The sequence below is a fragment of the Leucopleurus acutus genome, assembly GCF_964270905.1.
Source record: "Leucopleurus acutus genome assembly, chromosome: 5".
Classification (NCBI taxonomy): Eukaryota; Metazoa; Chordata; class Mammalia; order Artiodactyla; family Delphinidae; genus Leucopleurus; species Leucopleurus acutus.
This window is the reverse complement of record NC_139147.1, coordinates 61,588,899-61,607,766: the sequence shown is the minus strand read 5'-3', so window position 1 is coordinate 61,607,766 and position 18,868 is coordinate 61,588,899.

The window sequence follows — 18,868 nt, the reverse complement described above, 5'->3', positions numbered from 1 at the left end:
AAGATTTTAGGCCAGAATGGGTAGTGAGGAAAGAGTGTCCTATTTGTAAGGAAGTCCTTCATAGTCTTCACATGACAATAGACTTTCACAATCCATATAATTTGAAACAGAAATAAAGAACAGGAAAGCATGATTACAGAATTTATAAAGATATTTTGGTAAATGTGCCCAGAGGCACCAAAAAATATGGCCATGTTATTCAAAATTAAGAAAATAAACTGAATACATTAATGATAAAGAAGGCATCACACTAAAACCCAACTGATATATTTGTAAATTATTTTCAAGAATACTCTAAGGCTCTTAGGGTGTGGGTTATTTAGTGAAATGGGAAGTTTTCTTTCAAGTAACTTGCAATTATTCTATGAAATTCAGAGATGGAAAATTCTACAGTTGTGGATAGTTTTGGAGTTGTGGATAATTTGTAAGAATACGTAAGGACCCTGAAAGGGATACCTTCATTCCTTGATATAGCAGAAGTGTGTGTGTGTGTGTGTGTGTGTGTGTTTGTGTTTAGTGGCGAGCAGGTAGAGGCATGGGTGCAATGTGTGGGCATGGGAACTACTAAAGGAAAGTGGAGGACTTCCCTGGTGGCGCAGTGGTTAAGAATCCGCCTGCCAATGCAGGGGACATGGGCTCGAACACTGGTCCGGGAAGATCCCACATGCGGCGGAGCAACCAAGCCTGTGCACCACAACTACTGAGCCTGCGCTCTAGAGCCCGTGTGCCACAACTATTGAAGCTGGCGCACCGCAATGAGGAGCTCATGCACTGCAACGAAGAGTAGCCCCCACTTGCTGCAACTGGAGAAAGCCCACGTGCAGCAACGAAGACCCAATGCAGCCAAAAATAAATAAATACATAAATTTATTTTTAAAAAAAGGAAAGTGGAGGGACTGAATATAAGGCCAATCAATAATTACAGAAATCATTTAATGGTTTCTAAGCTGTGATTTACACAGATCTAAAAACTCTGGATTAGGGTCTCAATGAAAAATCCAAGAGAAAAAATAAGGAGGAAGCTTAATCAGAAGCCCCTATACTCATTTCAACCAAAGTGATTCTGCTTTTCATATGAGTTATGACTAGAGATTGATTCCATAGAACAGTTTGTTTGAAACAAAGGACTCCAATATTTATCTCAGAAAAATTGTAAAGGATTTTAAAATGGACAAAAATAGAATACTGAATATCCTGTCAAGTACCTTCTTTTATCTGAAGAAGACTGAACCTTTTATTGTCTTTGCAGTATTTCACAACTGTAAGTTATAGAATGCTTACAGTAATGCAAATGATTCTTGTCCATAGAAAGGCAAATGATTTTTTTTTTTGCCTGAAATAGTGCCTTGTGGATATTGACCAGTTTAGCATCTGTTAGTAAACTTATTTCTTGTTAAGTAACAAGACATATGTGTGTGTATTTAAATTATCTTGGGAACTAATTGTTGCATCTTACTGGCTCCCTCATTAATTAATGAGTTAAATAAAAGTCTTTGACATTTGTTCATTTTATGTTAGTATGAGATTCATAATTTTACATTTGAATAAATTATCCTTTAAAACTTATAAAACAATAATTGGCAGCTATTGATGTAAATATCATAATTCACAGATAAAGAAATTATAACCTACTGAATCAAAGTGACAGTAAATTGTTAGTATCTGTATCATGATTAAAACTCAAAGTTCACAACTTCCTGCCTAGTGTTGATGATGTTCATCTGATAAACTGATCATTGATATTTTTAATTTGATGAGAAGATTTAAACTCATTAACACACAAGGTTTACTGAACATCAAAGTATAAAGGTAAAGCCAGTCAATTAAATTTTGCCACATATAACAAAATTAGCTTTGCCTTACCTGAGAATATATATATAATACCTGATTTAGACATAAATAGAACATGTCTAGACTGAAAAGAAATTATTCCCTATCTCCCCAAGGGAGGCCCCTTTTACCCAAGAACTTTTTGGTCTCATCTTTTTTTCTGCCTTGACACACATGATGGATGAGAGTCACATGTGTGACACATCCCCATGGGCACAGATATGGTGGTCTATTCATTACATACAAATTCCCACACACTGGGTATAACTTCCCTTACTTCCTGCTTCAAGAGAGCATATCAGAATACAGTAAGTCCCCTACATACGAACCTTCAAAGATGCGAACGTGTGTTCACATGTCCAATCGCATAAGTTAGTTCAAGTGTCTGGCGTACATTGTCACATGCATGCATCCTCTACAAGTGGTTGTGCTTTTATGTACTTTATTGTATAGAGTACAGTAGTACAGTATCTTTATTTGAAGCCCAGGATGTTTGGAAGCAAGCATAAAAGCAGCGGTGATGTAGCTGGTACTACTGTACTTTTCAAGGTACTGTCCTGTAAGATTAAAAATGTTTCCTTTATTTTTTGTGCTTGTTTGTTTTTTATGTATTATATGTGTGAAAAGTATTATAAACCTATTCCAGTACAGTACTATATAGCCAATTGTGTTAGTTGGGTACCTAGGCTAACTCTGTTGGACTTACGAACAAATTGGACTTAAAAACACTCTCAGAACAGATCTCGTTCGTAGGCAGGGGACTTACTGTATAAATACATGGGTGACTATTAAGGGTTTATTCTGAAATACATATTTTAAAAAGGCAAATCATTTGTAGAATTGGGTATTTACCAATTATAAGGAATAAATTATCTGAACACATTTCACAAGCCTGGGATTCACTCAACCCAGGGTATTTTACCTCCCTTGTTGATAATCACTGGTTCAGAGAGATGTTAACCCTTCTTTTGAATAAAGGGAGCAGAAGCAGGTATCCACAATGAAAAGAAAGTAGAAATAAGAAAACAAAAACTCATAAGAAGGAACAAAGACTTTGAAAGACATAATTAGGATTGAAAGAAAATAGATTTCTAAGGGAGGGTCCTGGACAAGAAAGGATTAAAGAAGAGAAGTAGAGAAAGATAAGTCCAAATAAAGAAGCCAAACCAGTAAAGAACACATTCCAAAGTAACTTTTTAAATATGTTTTGTCTTCTTGTGTTTTTTGTTTTCTTTTGTTTTTGGGTGTGTGTGGTATGCGGGCCTCTCACTGTTGTGGCCTCTCCCGTTGCAGAGCACAGGCTCCAGACGCGCAGGCTCAGCGGCCATGGCTCACGGGCCCAGCCGCTCCACGGCATGTGGGAGCCTCCCGGACTGGGGCGTGAACCCGCGTCCCCTGCATCGGCAGGCGGACTCTCAACCACTGCGCCACCAGGGAAGCCCTTGTGTTTTTTTTATGTAGAAAGTCTATACTACTGTTATAGGTTGAATTTTGTGCCCCCCAAATTCATATGTTGAAAGCCTAATCCCCAGTACCTCACAATGTCACCTTATTTGGAGTTAGGGTCTTTACAAAGGTAATCAAGTTGCAATGAAGCCACAAAGGTGGGCTCTAATCCAGTCTGACTGGTGTCTTTATAAAAAGGGGAAATTTGGAAACAGACATGCATACAAGGAGAACACTACGTGAAGATAAAGGCAGAAATTGGGGTGATGCTTCTACCAAACCAAACCAAAGATTGCCAGCAAACCACCAGAAGCTAAGAGAGAGGTATGAAGCATATTCTTCCTCACATTCCTTAGAAGGAATGAACTGGACTGACACATTTTAGCCTCCAGAACCTTGAGACAATTAATTTCTGCTGTTTAAACCACCCAGTTTGTAGTAATTTTTTATCGCAGCTCCAGAAAACTAATATAATTCCAAGGCAGTGGCAGTAGTCCTCAAGAAGATGGGCCCATGTCCATTTGTCAGGTAAGAAGGATTTCCCTGCTGAGGGTCTAGAAACTGGAAAGAATTCAGGGCAGGGCAGACAGGGAACCAACAGCTAAACAGTGACTGCCAGTTAGTGTTAACTCAATGAAAAGGAAAGGAGGAAAATCAGACATTTTATTATGTATATCCAAAACACATCAAAATAATGAGAGGGTTACCAAGTGTTTCTAGAGTTCAGAATTATATTTCTGGCAGTAAACAGGTCAGGCAAGGTGGAGTATGAGATAAGCCTGAAAAGTCAGACACATCCAGCAGCCTGGTTTTCTCTAGGTCTAAAATACTGCTGGGAATGTGAGTGCCTGTAGCCTGAATAGTAATTAATTCTCTGGGCAAAACAAAACAAAATTAAAATGCATGTTAATTTTTAACTATTCTCTTGAAAGTATGGCTAAGTGTAGCTCTGTAAGTTTTCATGGGTAATGGATAAAGAGTTACTGTGTTTGTTCTCACTTAGAGGACCTCTGGCCTTTGTATCCCTGTATATGATTCCTCACGAACCTTTCAAACAGGGGAGAAGTGACCACTGGAATTAACAACATTGTAGATTAAACAAAAATCAAGTGCATAAGAGTACATGGAGGACAAAGAACATACAAATTGGCAAGTGTCACATCAGATTGTTAAAGCAGTTTGACTACACTAAGCTACTTTATTGTCATGTGAACACTTCGTATCACCAACTATCCCTCCAGTCATTCCAGCATCCTGCTTTCCCACAACATTCTCTACTGTCAATAAGGCATGACTACTATTCCCTTGCGTAGACCACGGTCAGAAGCACTGTCGAAAGAAGCAGTAAGAGGCACACTATCTTTCCTTGAAAATAAATATGACTTCTTTTTTTGCGGTATGCGGGCCTCTCACTATTGCGGCCTCTCCCATTGTGCAGCACAGGCTCCGGACGCACAGGCTCAGCGGCCATGGCTCACGGGCCCAGCTGCTCCGTGGCACGCGGGATCCTCCTGGACCGGGACATGAACCCGTGTTCCCTGCATCGGCAGGTGGACTCTCAACCACTGCGCCACCAGGGAAGCCCTAAATATGACTTCTTGACTGTCAGTTGTCAAATGGTTGTTACCAAACTTGCACCACAATTCTGGGTATGTGATATTCTCTTATCTAGAAACGTCCCCTACTGACACTAGGCTCTTCCCTGGATCATCATTCCCCTTTGCTTTTCTCCTTTCTTTGGTCTTCCTGTTCTTTGCTTCTTTCTCACTTCTACTTAGCTGTATTCACTTGCTAAAACAAATGGTTTTTACATTTTATACTTCTGCTTTTCCAGAACATGGTGAATAGTCCCAGCAGCTATCCAGATGGACTCCCCCTTCCCACTGGGCCCATATGTTATGTGCCTTAACTTTTCTTCCTCAAAAAAAGCACTCTAATCCTAACATCCTTTCTTCCATAGCTTAGTAAATAATTGGGGTAGATATGCCTGTGGTTGGAGAGGAAAGTCAAGTTCTTTCTTAGTGTCTTCAAACACCCACAGTCCTACTCCTATCTTTTAAAATAATTAAATAAAACATCTTTACTTACTCATTTCCAACAACTCCCTCTTCCCTTACTCTTGCTACTCAGTCACCTATGTTGTCAAAGAGACAATGAGATGAGGAATCAAAAACCCTGGATTTAAGTCCTAACCATTTCCTTGCTTTATAGAAGAAAAATCTAGAAAGATCCTTTAACTTTTTATTATTCTTGCCTGTAAATGGGATGATTATCATCAACCCTGACTATGACACAACATTACTGTGAGAGGAGAATTCCTGAACCATTTTTGATCTGAATGAAGTTAGAAAAATTAGCATGCTGTTGAGAAGTTAGATGTTTTATAATCTTGTCTGAGAGAAGTTCATGAGCTGGAGATGGATAGGTGAACTAAACCTTACCTAAAAAGTTCAGAAGAAGCATGAGTAAGATGATATTGGCCAGAAAGTGGTATCTTTTTAATATTTCAGATTTTGAAATGTTAAACACATGAATGAAAAAAATTGTGTGAATAAGACTATCTGAGGACAGTTTGAGGAAGATGGCATTTGCCCAAGACCAATAAGAGCTTCTGCTCATGCTACTGCGTATTTCTGGAATTCTATTCTGGCTTCTCTCCTACTGAACCAAATCTTTTCAGTTCTCTTTGATAATTCCAGCCAACATTGATCTTGTCTCCTCCTGACTGCCCAGAGCACAGAAGATCTATATCATTTACTTTGGTTCTTAATTAACAGGTTATTGCATACCATCTAGATTCCTATGCATTCTTTAATCTGTTAATATTCTACAGCTTCTTAGGTTCAGGTGATTTATACCAGTCCACCAAGCTGAGCACAGTGTTAGACACAAGTTATGTGTTATCCATCTGCCTTTGCATTCTATCTTATGATGCTTTCAGATTTCTGCTTCCCTTTCCTAGACTTCATGTATCCTATTCTCTTGAAAAAGTCAATTTTCCAAAATTTTCTTCTGGACCTTGCAAAATCCTTTTCATAGGTATGCTTTTTCTCTTGAGTTTTCACAATAACTTTATTCCCCTTGTTCTGTAATATTTCTTCATGCCCACCATGTTGATTCCTAGTCCTTATATAGTTAAGTACTGCTGAATCCTCTTCTTAGATATACAAGTGGTCTGGATTGACATCTACAACAGGGACTTCCATAAACTTCTACTGAGCTGAAATGGCCCACTTCCTGGTTTTCTGGCGCTCTGAACTGAAGGAGTTCATTTATACTGTAGCCAACACTCTCCCTGTCTCTTTTATCAACTATATTTTACTTGTGAAGACTATACTTCCCCACTTCCCATGATGCAATGCTCTATCAATCTCCCCTCCTCCCTACTCAATTATTTCCTGGTGTTGTAGGTTCTAGTTGGATATAAAAAGAGAGGTCTTCAAACATTATGAATATACTTAACACTACTGAACTCTGAACTCAAAAAACAGTTAAGATGGTAAATTTTATATATATATATATTTTGCCACAATTTAAAAGAGAGAGAGAGAGAGAGAGAGAGAGAGAGAAGTCTTGATTGGGAACAAAAGGAAAAGGAAAAGGGAGAAGACAGCATTATGGCTACCCCCAAAGTGGTAGAGGGGTAGCTGCCCAAGTTTTTATTTGAAACAGAGCTAGCTTTTGTGAACCAAGGGGCATACCCTGGGAGGGTGAGGAAGGAGAAAGGAAGGTCTTCCTAAGTACTTTCAGTTGAACATAATAAAGGTAAGCCACCAGTTGAGTTTTTCAATCTAGAACCAAATACCTTGTAGCTAATGGAAATTCCCTCAGATGCCAGCAATAAGTTGATTATCAGTCATCCATTTTCAAGGTCACTGCAAGTTTCCACGTTTTTCTCATCTTCAAGGTATTGGGTTGGCCAAAAAGTTCATTCGGGTTTTTCCATAATCTCTTATGGAAAATCCGAACGAATTATTGGCCAACCCAATATATCCGTAGGAAGACATGACAGAACTTTTTTTAGGACCCACTATCCAGGTGCTGTTTTACACAAGAAGCGCCATTTTTAAAAAAGCTCATTAAACAAGCTTCAAGTTTTCAACTAAGGGTCTTCCCTGGTGACACAGTGGTTGAGAGTCCGCCTGCCGATGCAGGGGACACAGGTTCGTGCCCCGGTCCGGGAAGATCCCACGTGCCGTGGAGCGGCTAGGCCCGTGAGCCATGGCCACTGAGCCTGCGCGTCCGCAGCCTGTGCTCCACAACGGGAGAGGCCGCAACAGTGAGAGGCCCGTGTACCGCAAAAAAAAAAGTTTTCAACCAAGAAAAAGAAAAAAGCAGCCTAATACCAAGTCCCTGAAAAATTTAGAAACTAATTAGAAAGAGAGAAACAGAACTACCAAGATGGGAAATGATAGGTTCCAGTCATTTTCAAACATTTAAAACACAGTCTAGGGACTTCCCTGGTGGTACAGTGGTTAAGACTCCATGCTCTCAATGCAGGGGGCCCAGGTTTGATCCCTCGTCATGGAACTAGATCCCACATGCATGCCACAACTAAGAGTTCACATGCCACAACTGTGGAGCCTGTGAGCCACAACTAAGGAGCCCACCTGCCACAACTAAGACCCGACACAATCAAATAAATAAATAAATATTAAAAAAATAAATAAACGAATAAAGCACAGTCTAACAACATGGGGAAAGAAAGCATTACAAAGAGCCATTCTGGTAAGCCTGTTGCAAAAGGATTTTTATTTAAGGGAATAACTGTTTCAGTACTGGCCTAATGAGGGCTAGATTGTTCATTAGCATATAGCCAACATTCTGTTACAGTTTCCAGCTGTGCAGGGAGCACCAAGAAGAGAGAAAACTAAGACAGCGCACTATTCTGTGGAATCAACAATTCGTGTATAAAGCTTATGGATTCCAGAAAAAGATAATCACTCATACCACAAATATTCACTGCATATACAGAACCAGGTCTAGATCTGAAATGAGCAGAACAAGCAGCTTGCTTCCATGGTGTGTGATAACAGAGAATTTCAATGCTTCTTCAAATTATTCAGAGGCCTTCCTCTCTTCTCACCCAAAAGGCAACTCTCCCATTAATGCCAACCATCTGCATTAACACCTATGCTTTTCTCATATAAACTAGTTGCTACCTTCAGAGGCAGGAAGAAGGAATCCAATCAAAAGGTAAGTTGCAGTAGAAGGAAACATTTAATTTCCTTTTATTTTATTTAACTGGTTTTACTGGGCTCCTACTATCTGAAGCCACGATGTAGGTGCTATGAAATATGCACAGATGAACAGAGCACTATTTTAGCCATCAAGGGAGCTTTATAGTGGAGGAAGGAAAACATACCTTAGCTCAAGAGCCCATGGGAGGAAACAAAAAACGGGGCAGTTGATAGTGGATTATATTGGGAAAAGGCAGACTTAGGGTCCAGTCAGTGATGCTATCCCAACACTTTCAAATCCTGGTTCAGCAGTGAGGAGTCTTTAGAGACTTGCTCTGATCTACTGACTGGAAAAGAGGCTACACAGAGGGGTTGCTTTTAAAATTCCAGAATGTATCAAAGGCCTTAAATGGTGCAAAATTATATGAGTGGTCTTAGGGAAAAGTAAACACTACTGTCCACTGTCTAACAAGTTGATTCGTTCACTCACAATATTTATTGAGCGTCTTCTGTATGCCAATCACTATTTTAAGAACAGGGTATATGTAAGATATTATATAAGCATACACTGTAGAGAACCAAACCCAGACCATCCAAAATGGACCTTCCAAATGTTTTGTTAGCCATGTGTCCTACCCTTACAGGGATGCATCTCAGCTGAAACAGTCTACATCTCAATGATTTTGCACTATTTGGTCTTTGACATTTGGCTTTCTTGTATTGCCAGTGACATTTAAGGATTCTTCAAGATATTAACTTGACACTACCTGTGTTATTAGAAACCATTACAGTCAGAAAATTAGAATTCATTAACAGGCAGATATTGTGCTTGCTACTAAGATATATGGGACTATATTTATCCTGCAGTGTAACACATCTGCTTCATCAGTGCAGCAACTAGACTATCTTTCATCTGGATGAAATAGCCTTGAAAGCTTCGTCACTGCAGTGAAGCAAGAAACTACTAAAATGGTTCTTCCTGGCTTCTTTTTAAAAAAAAAAAAAAAGACTGCACCACCTCCCAAGGGCTTCGATGCAGTTGCTATAGCAACACTATATCTGAGTCAGAACTATTAACAATCACCATGACAACAAGTGTCTCACTTGCCATTTCCAGAAACTCATTGCGTTTGGACTAGAATCATCACACCATGTAAAAAGGGGTGGGGTTTTCCTCTCACTAGGAAACAGGATACTTTCTCCAAATAACTTATCCAAAAAATATTTTAAATTTAAAAAAAAAGGAATTATAAGGGAATCATGCTGTCATAAGCTGATTATCCTCTTTTCTGAAATATTATAGTTTAATGGAAATAATGGTTAAATTGTTAATAATTGATATGGTAGATTCGTTTCTCCCAGTAAGATCCAGTAAATTCTTTGGTATATAAAAAGTTCCTTCCTATTTTGTAAATTCCCATAACTGCTTTATTTCTTCTGCCCAGTTCCTTTTTGTCTCTGCTAATTTCCCTTTCTTCCTTCTGTAAAACACCCTATTGAATATTTAGCAGAGCAGAATTCCTTAGAGATTTGTGGATTACACGTATCAAGTTAGAAGCAGCAGAAACAATCACACATATTTCTGGAATTACACGAATAAGGAAATGTGTGGTACTCTGTGGGAAGCTGTCATGGTGGAGCTGTGGGCCCATACTATTTCCTTTTTTCTTTAAATGCTAGATGGTAAGATGGTAAGAATGGGCAGTGTCCAGATTTTCATCCAGAGTGTGGCCTCCACAAGTGATTAGACACCGGAGGAGAATCATGCTTCAATATATACAAAGCAGCTCTAGTTTCGAGATCTATTGGATCATCTTTGCTCTCACATTACCTTCCCTCCCTAGACGTCCCAGGGTACCTCTTCACCTCCTGATTCTGGTGCCCTTATCACACCATATCATGTCACACAGACATTTTCTTAGGATCTTTGTCCTGGATCAGAGTTGCTAGGGCCAGATAATGATGACTAGTAGCTTTCAGAATATGTTTCATGTGTATTGACCAAAAAAAGTGCAAAAACAAAACAAATTTTCCTCAACTAAAAGCCAAATCACACCAAACGTCATGATCTCTTTTTCTTTTCCAAGTATCTTGTTCTGTGAAAACAAAGATTCTATGTTCTGATGTGCCCTTTCTTCCCTCAGAGCTCAGGAGAATGAAGGCAGGCTCCAGAGCAAGCAAACTTTGGTACAGAGAACACAACTTTACCAGAGGTGGGAGAAGGGAAATGGAGGCGACCCTTCTTTTCACTGTGAATCCTAGGTTATTTACCTGGCTTAGTGTTTAGGTAGAAGTTGAAGGAGAAAGGTGGGCAAAATTAAAGTGTCTCATTAAGCCGATGTGATAGGTGATAGGAAGTCCTTGAGAAAAGACTCTCTAGCCTATTGTTGAGAGGTTAGAAGGACTTCAAGGTCAGGGTAACATTAGACTGAAAGTTGAGGGCTAGTCTAGGGTAAACAGTTGTTCAGAAAAAGGTTGCATTTTATAATGAACGCACCTTTGAGTGAGGCTCTCACATTGTTGTCCTGACCCTGGACTACCCAGGAAAATAGGAACTAAACTTTCTCTAGAAAGTATAAGCAACATTGGAATGCTCACATTTACAATGTTTTCTCTCAAATGCCATAATTTGTCTATAGACTGCTTAATTGTTGACTTTTCCATGTTTTTCCTCCGTGTTCTAAATGAAATCGAGCCAACGCCTCTCTAGAAAAAGAAACCTGCCTTGTGACATGGTGTGGCTAGTTGAGTTAAGTGTTCACCTACATAGTAGTCAATGTAAGGGACTTTGGCTGGGAGACTCATACTCTGATTGGCATTTTTCATGGCTATTTGTGTTTAAGTAAATCACAGAAGCACTAGCTTTGGATTCAAATCCCTCTTCCTCCCATTGCTAGCTGTGAGACAACAAGTACAAACTTGATCACACTGATCTCCTCTTTTCTAATTTTTGAGATAGAGCTAACAATAATACCTAGTTTACAGAATTGTTTCAATTAAAAGAACTAATATACATAAAGCACCTAGTAGAGTGCTTGGCACTCAATAAATACTATTATTACATTATAGTTGGATTCAATTTGTCTATATACTCATTGATTCCTACTCAGATAGATATAAAAAATTTTTTTTACCTTAAAGATTGTGCACTCATTTATTCATCTATTCATTCAACAAACATTTATCTCTGACAAGATTAGACCTTGCCTGGTTTGAAAATTGAATAATTTGTAAATTGAATAATTTACTAATGTTGAAAAATTAGTAGAGGAGGGAAAGCATTGTAAATGATATTTCAGCTTCAGAATTAAACAAGAGATTTTTACCAGCTGGGTGGAGTGGTCATGCATTTATCTTTGTGGACTGCTCTCTTTCTCCAACACAACTTTTAATAGGTAAATATGCCCACGGGCTTTTGTACTCCATTTGTGAAGCTATAGCATATGTTGTCCCAATACTGCCATTAAAATTGCTGTGTATAAAGTGTGTGTTTCTCTTGGCTATAAAAATAAAAGTTCCCTGTAGACTGGAACTTGGCAAACATAGTTTGATTAAGTTGGGCTATTTTATTTTATACTCAAGGGCAAGCAACATGCCCTAGTGAAACAAGCTGTTTGAAGTCAGAAAACTGGACTTCCCATTCTGACTCTGCCATTGAGTTATATTTGGAAAGTTCCTCCGTTTCTCCCCATTTGAAAAAAATGGAGAACAGTTTCTGCCTCCTACATTTTATTATAATGAAGGTGAGTAAAAGGGTTACATGTTATAATGAACCCTAATTCTTCCACATGCTGTCTCAAAATGGGAACTTGTAAATACTGGTTCTACTGCTTCCTTATTCTACAAAATAAGAGCAAAGTAAATGTAATCAACCCAGCCTGATTTAGTCATATGCAGATAGACCTAGCAAGTGTCAGAGATTAAACCTCTAGCAAACAGCACATTCTAAAAGAATTCAGACATCTTTGGGCACTATGAGAGAACAAGTAGATAGAGAGGTGCTCATCCCCTGAGCCTCAGTTCAAATAGTTGTTTATTACTTGTGCATTGCCATTCACAAATTTCCTCCTCACAACAATTTACAGCATTACAAAATACATTGCTTTAAGATAATGCTCTGCCTTCCATTTCTGCTTTCAAGGAAGGTCATGGAACGCAGCAAACTGATAAGTGGCTCTTTGACACTCCCTTACACACACACATGCACATCCCTTAGACTAAAATCATTTAGTTATCACCATCCCAAGTCCTCCTTAATAGAGGACATCCTGGGTAAAACCAGCTGAATGACTGGCCTGACAAAGCAGTGATGCTGTCCAGGCCTAGCCTAGACTGGGAAGTTCTGTGAAATCAGCTGGGTGCTAAGAGTCAGCACTAATTCTCAATGAATAGAATTCTGCTTTTCCTGGTGTCCCCAGATTAAAAATGTATCTTCTCTCTCAAAGAACTTTCAAGGCTGTTTATTTGGCAATCTCTTCAAAAAGGTTATATGCTTTCTGTGGGCAGAAACTGTACCTTCTGTTTGTTTTCCTTATAGCAGCTAAGACAAATAACTTGTATATCCTTCTTAACAAATGTTTTGATTTCAGGATTCTCTAAAGACTTTTCAAAAATTAATAAAATACTTCCTAACTGCTGCTTGGTTATGAACAAAGGAAATTATTCCATCTGGTCACAGTTGGTGCAGTTTTCTTTGCAACCTTGCCTACTGAGTATAACAGTGTTTGAGGTATACATTGAATCAAGATCACTCTAAGTAACTTTCTCTTATGCTTATGCATCTTATTAGGGCCAGAAGGCACAGATAGCTCAGCTCCATCCTAATTAATCAAGCTGTGACAAGATGAAGTAGAGAAGGACTAGAAAAATGGGAGGAACCACCATTTTGAAATATTAAGATTATCCCTATGATTTAGATAATCCAAATGTTATAATTCCATATTCAAACTGACTCTGTTACTACCAAAGATCCACTCCAGACTTGGTGGTCTTTCTGACACTCTGCTCTTATAAGAAGTAGTCATTCTCAGTATTTCAGGTTATAAAAAGCTATTTAGGGTTCTTTGGTTGCTAGGAAGAGAAAAACTCTAGTTAATTTAAGAGCTATATTATTAAAATGCTACTTGGCAATGCACGTGATCAAATGGAAGACTGAAGAACCCAACTTAGAACAATCAAGTGCAGGTAGCTCCTAAAGGTCTCAACAGAATCTCAGTAGATGCACTTCTACTGAAGTGAATGGATCCTTTTTTTGTGTGTGTGTCTCAGGAGAGTGTGATTAGCCACAGTTAGGGCACATGCTTACTGCTTGGCTGTCCTAGAAAGAGAATCTGGCAGAGGGAACCTCTAGAGAAGCCCATGATTCCATAGCGATGGAATAGGCACCTGAATTCACCAGCTCATCAAGGTTTCACCCAACATAGGGAGAGAATCCACCCCCTTCTACTCCCCAAAGTATCAAGAAGCTTTAAACAATGGGAGAAGGATATTGGGTACCTCCCAAACTGCAAACATCTACTACAACCATTACGCACCTTTCTCTTCTGCTGTGGAGGCATTATTAGATCTATTCTAAGTCTGTTAGTCCTTAATAGAGAAAGTGGCGAAATTATGTGTGCCTGCTGTTTAGAACCTTGCTAATGAACTTGTCCCATCAGCTATCCTAATTTTCCCAGTATATTCACATAAGCTTCTAAAACAAAGATCCTGGCTATTCTTCTGTGCCACTGTGTATCACAGAATGTAATACAAGTGCTCAGTTTAGCAACATTTTGCAACATTGATACTATCCCCACCTGATTTGCTTGGAAGCCGTTGATAAGCAAAATAGCATTTTCCAATCTTAACAAAGGAAGAAGGGTTCTGTAATATTAACATACAGTTGGACTGGTATAAGCAGCTAAAGCAACTGGCTGTGCAAGGTTTATAATGTCTAAACTTCCACCAAGCTGCTGTCATTTCGCCATATGTCTACTGGTCATTGGGAGCCAAGTTTAGGATTTATAAAAATCAGCACAATGCCTTTTCTGGTCATGATACCTCTAAGTGAGCAAATGATGAGGATGACCTGCTATTTACCAAATCGGCATGTTTAATAGCTGTCATCCAAAAAGCATGCAGGAGAGCCAAGACGGCGCTTGAGTTCATACAAGCTCCAAAAGAAAGATTCTGAATGTCCATGTTCTGCTATTTCTCTCCAATATTTACACATTATAATATGACTGCATAATGTATATTTACTCTGATTACTAGGTCATTTTCACTTCCCAGCTATTCGGCTGATAATTGCTATTCACTGTGTTTCCTAAATGCTAAATGAACAACATGCTAGTGCTGATGAAAGTTGTATGTGCTGTTTTAGCACTGTGCCAGGAAAAGAAGCTGGGACCACAGGGGTGCCAACTGCAAGGCTTACGCTGTACTGACCAAAACTTTGGTCCTTATGTGTTCATTCAACATTTCAGAAGTTATAGCTGCAGTTATATATTTAAAGTAATAGAAATAATGATTTTTGTAATCCATTTATGCTGTTGGTTGGCACACTAAGTCCAAAAGATCCTGAATTATCTATGTTTTAATTGGTTCTTTACAGTGAATACACAATCCAAATAATTGCCAACTCTTTCTTCTATGCTGTGAATTCATAAGCTGAAAGTTTAGTTATCTTTCATGCTGGTTTTAACTGATTTCATATGTCTGAACCAGCTATAGAACACAGGGCTACCCTTTAAAATGTGGCATTTCCTGCCCAGTAAAAACCCTTTGAAAAAGTATTCCTCCTAAACTCCAATTTTAGATGCATCCTATCTGCAACTTTCCAGGCCAGGCAAAAAAAGAAGATAAAAGCTGAGGATATTATGCCTGGCTTTGTTTCCTGAGGTTTGAGGTGAAGCTCAGAAACAGCACTGGTGTGACCTGATGAGTTTCATCTGCTTCTGGTTTCAGGAGACCATACATTCAGACTTAAGTTTGCAGAGATGTGTAGAAAGAGAAATCAGACACTAAGGAGCTGAAGCAGAGAGATAAACTCATGTGCCCTTCATAAACAAAGCTCCATGCTCACCTGTTTGGCTGTAGCCTTACTTTCCCAGTAAGGTACAGAGTACTAGATGGGCAAGGGGACTGGAGCATAAAGACAGGCAGGATAAAGGGGGCAAAACAAGGCTTGGTATTCCACAAGTCTGATCTCAAAGTAGGCTACAGAATGGATCATTATTCCCGGTGCCTGCCCCATGGGTTTGCAACTTAAGTTGGAAAGACATTGTTGGGAGGTTATTACAGGTGTTTCAGCAAAACCAACAGGGAAGTTTGGGAGTTTCTGATTATGGATGGAGAGGTGCCTTGGTAGCAAGGAAAACTTAATATAATTATTTTTAAGCCACGGGAGAAAATGAGAGACAACAAACAATTGTTTTAAAAGAGTGCCAAAAATTCAACAATAAGTATTACGTCTATATGGATTTTGAAAAGTTAAAAACAGAGTGGCACTACCAATGACAGCAACAGCAAAAGCTATTACACAACACTGTCTTTTCCAACTTCCTCATTTCACCCTTGCTTCTACCTACCTAGTTCATTCTTTCCATAGCATTGTCTTACCTTGACATACAGAGAGCCATCTGCCACCCTTCACTCTGTTTTGGGCTCCAAATATTTCTGGTGGGACTTGGTTTAACCCTTTGTCTGTCTTTGTTGTTGTTGGTTTGTCTGAAACTGGGCTTGAGTAAGAACATTTGATAACATTTCCTTCTTATAAGCTAAGCAAGATATTAAACACCTCCCAGGGCCTTGCCATCTCCACTTGTAGAATAACATCTACCATCCCTAACTCATAGGATTATTTCAGGAATCAAAGAGGTAAATATATGCTTTATAAATTGCAAAGTGTAGGACCAGTGGGAGTTGATTCTTTTTAATATATTTTCATGATTTAAAAAAGTTGGAAAACAAAGAAACACACACATGGATTTACAACTTTAAATCATGGCTAAAAAGTCTCATTCCTCATTTCACTGCAGTCATTTACCTGGGCAGCTCCTCTCCACTAAGGTGGCAGCATCTGTAACATTTGTATGTTGGTCTCTGATTCTCTGAATCTAGAAAATACATGGGAAATAGAAATTCCAGCATATACTGCTACCTACATTCCTTTAAGGAGTACATCTTCCAAGATGGAATGTGCCACGTTTGTCTACACACACATGCACGTGCACACACATGCAAATACTCCTCCTATTCTGATGTTTAACTGATCTCTGGATGCTCTGTCAGAATGCATGTAGATGGATTCCTAGGAAATTGTAGTGTCAATCAAGATACCACAAAAGCAGCATTCTACAGTGGACAAGGAGAAGGCAGAGAAAAGGAAAAGAGGACCAAAACCTTCAACCTAGAAACGTAAAATGGATGGAGCACCTGATGGTCAAGGAAGAAAAAGGAAGCTGAAACATATTTGTTTCATAATCACTAACTTTAAACCGGTAGTTCTTTAATTTATGAGTATTCATAAGATGTACTGTACATGCTCCATTGTTATGTCATTCAAAGACATCTGTTTACTAAGCTAGAAACATAGTATGTAGTTTCACTTTTTTAAATGCAACAGGTGTGCTGAAACTTTTTTTATCATTAACACTTGAAGTAATAAAATAGGCTTCATTTATTAAAAATAATATATATATAAGGTAAAAATACCTTAGATTTGTGGTAGGCACAGATCCTGGTGATTGGTGAATACGTTTTTTCAGGTCTTTTCTAGCCTGGATCTGCCATCATTTTGTTAGTTGATTTGTGTGTGTGTCTGTTTTCCTCAGAGCAGTTCTATATGTGTCATAGGTGATAGAGAGTATTCCTACACAGAAGCATTAAGGTGTTTATCAGTCTTAGTGTATGGCTGAGCTGTGTTTTCATCTTTTCTGGTGTACTTGTAAGTATTTTACCATCAAATTAAGAGATATTAATATTTTAATTAACTAGCAAATATCTCACATATTGATCCAGAAGACTTGTTTTATCCATTGGTCTTCATCCTAACGTCACAGGATCTGTAACACCACAGCATCTTTGGTCATGTACGTCCTCCATGATTATGTGGACAGTGTAGCTAGGAGGCACTCTTGGAGTAGAGGCAGTGATAGATGATAGAACAGACATTGGAAACTTACAGCTGTGCAAGTCCCCTAATGAAGCACCCAGCCTTAGATTCTTGGCTCTCATCCTAGTGTTAGCTTACTGTAATACCTGGTTTCCATTTGCACATGTGTCTCATCCAAAAATTATATTTTCTTGTCTGAAAGAGGGATTTTAAAATAGTAGAATCAGAGAAAGTTAAAGGCCTAATAATTATGCAGAAGGCAGGGTTGATGGGTGGCAGGGAGCCAGCACAGGATGAGGTCTTGTGAACACTTCTATTTTTCCTTGAGTAGCAGAAAGAGTTCAATCACATTCATCAAAGATTAAAGTGCTTTGAGCTGCCCTTCCAGAGCACTTGGAAAAAGATTCCTTCTTCTCTCTCATCTAGAGGAGCTTAAGTTTTTTCATCCATCTATTAATTTTCTACATCTGGCACAGTTTTTCCAACTTTCCACCAGGGCTTCCTCTTAAAAACCATTGGTCATTCAAAGACATCCATTTTTCCTTCTTTGAAAAAGCTTTGAGAGGCTTGAAGGGCAGGAAGAGAGGAATATAGGGTTAACCTGGAAAAATATGTGAAGGTAAGTTTTGTTTTCAGACCCCCTGATCTTCTATTCTGTATTATGTATCTGTAGAAATGGTTCTGAAAATTAATAGAATGAGTTGTGGGAGCAAACCTGAATCATTCAACTGAGGAAAAACATGAGTCTGAATCAGGTTCAACACAATTCAACAAATATTGATTGACTGCCTAGGATGTGTTATCACAGGGTTAGCCGACTAAAAAGCAGAAAACCTACAGAGAGGAGAGTGTTTAAGGCTCTCTCACTTGCTGTACTTGGCACTCCTATGCCTGAATCTTGACTAACAACTTAACTCATGAATTATAGGAAATTTTTGTGGGAAGGTTTTGCCTTCAGAGTACCCCTTCCCCTACCCCTGTTAATATGATACTGATTTTCTTTGGGAAATGCCCCCTCCCACTTTCAATCCATGACATTTGGTAGAATTGATTCCATCACCAGTAACAGGGGAAGGCATGTGAAGCAGGCTAAGGTGATCAGAGCATGACCTTCCTCTAGCCACAGCGACTGGCTCTGGGAAGAGCATATGATAATAGCAAAGACAATCTGAACTAATCCTGAGACAATTTTCTGGAGCCACAAGAAGGGAGATGCCTTCTCCCTGATGAGGTTTCTAAAAACATAAGATTAAAGGCCTAAAACTTCTGGCAATGATATTGCCATTAAAAGAAAGAGATTGCCTGAGAAAAGACCTAA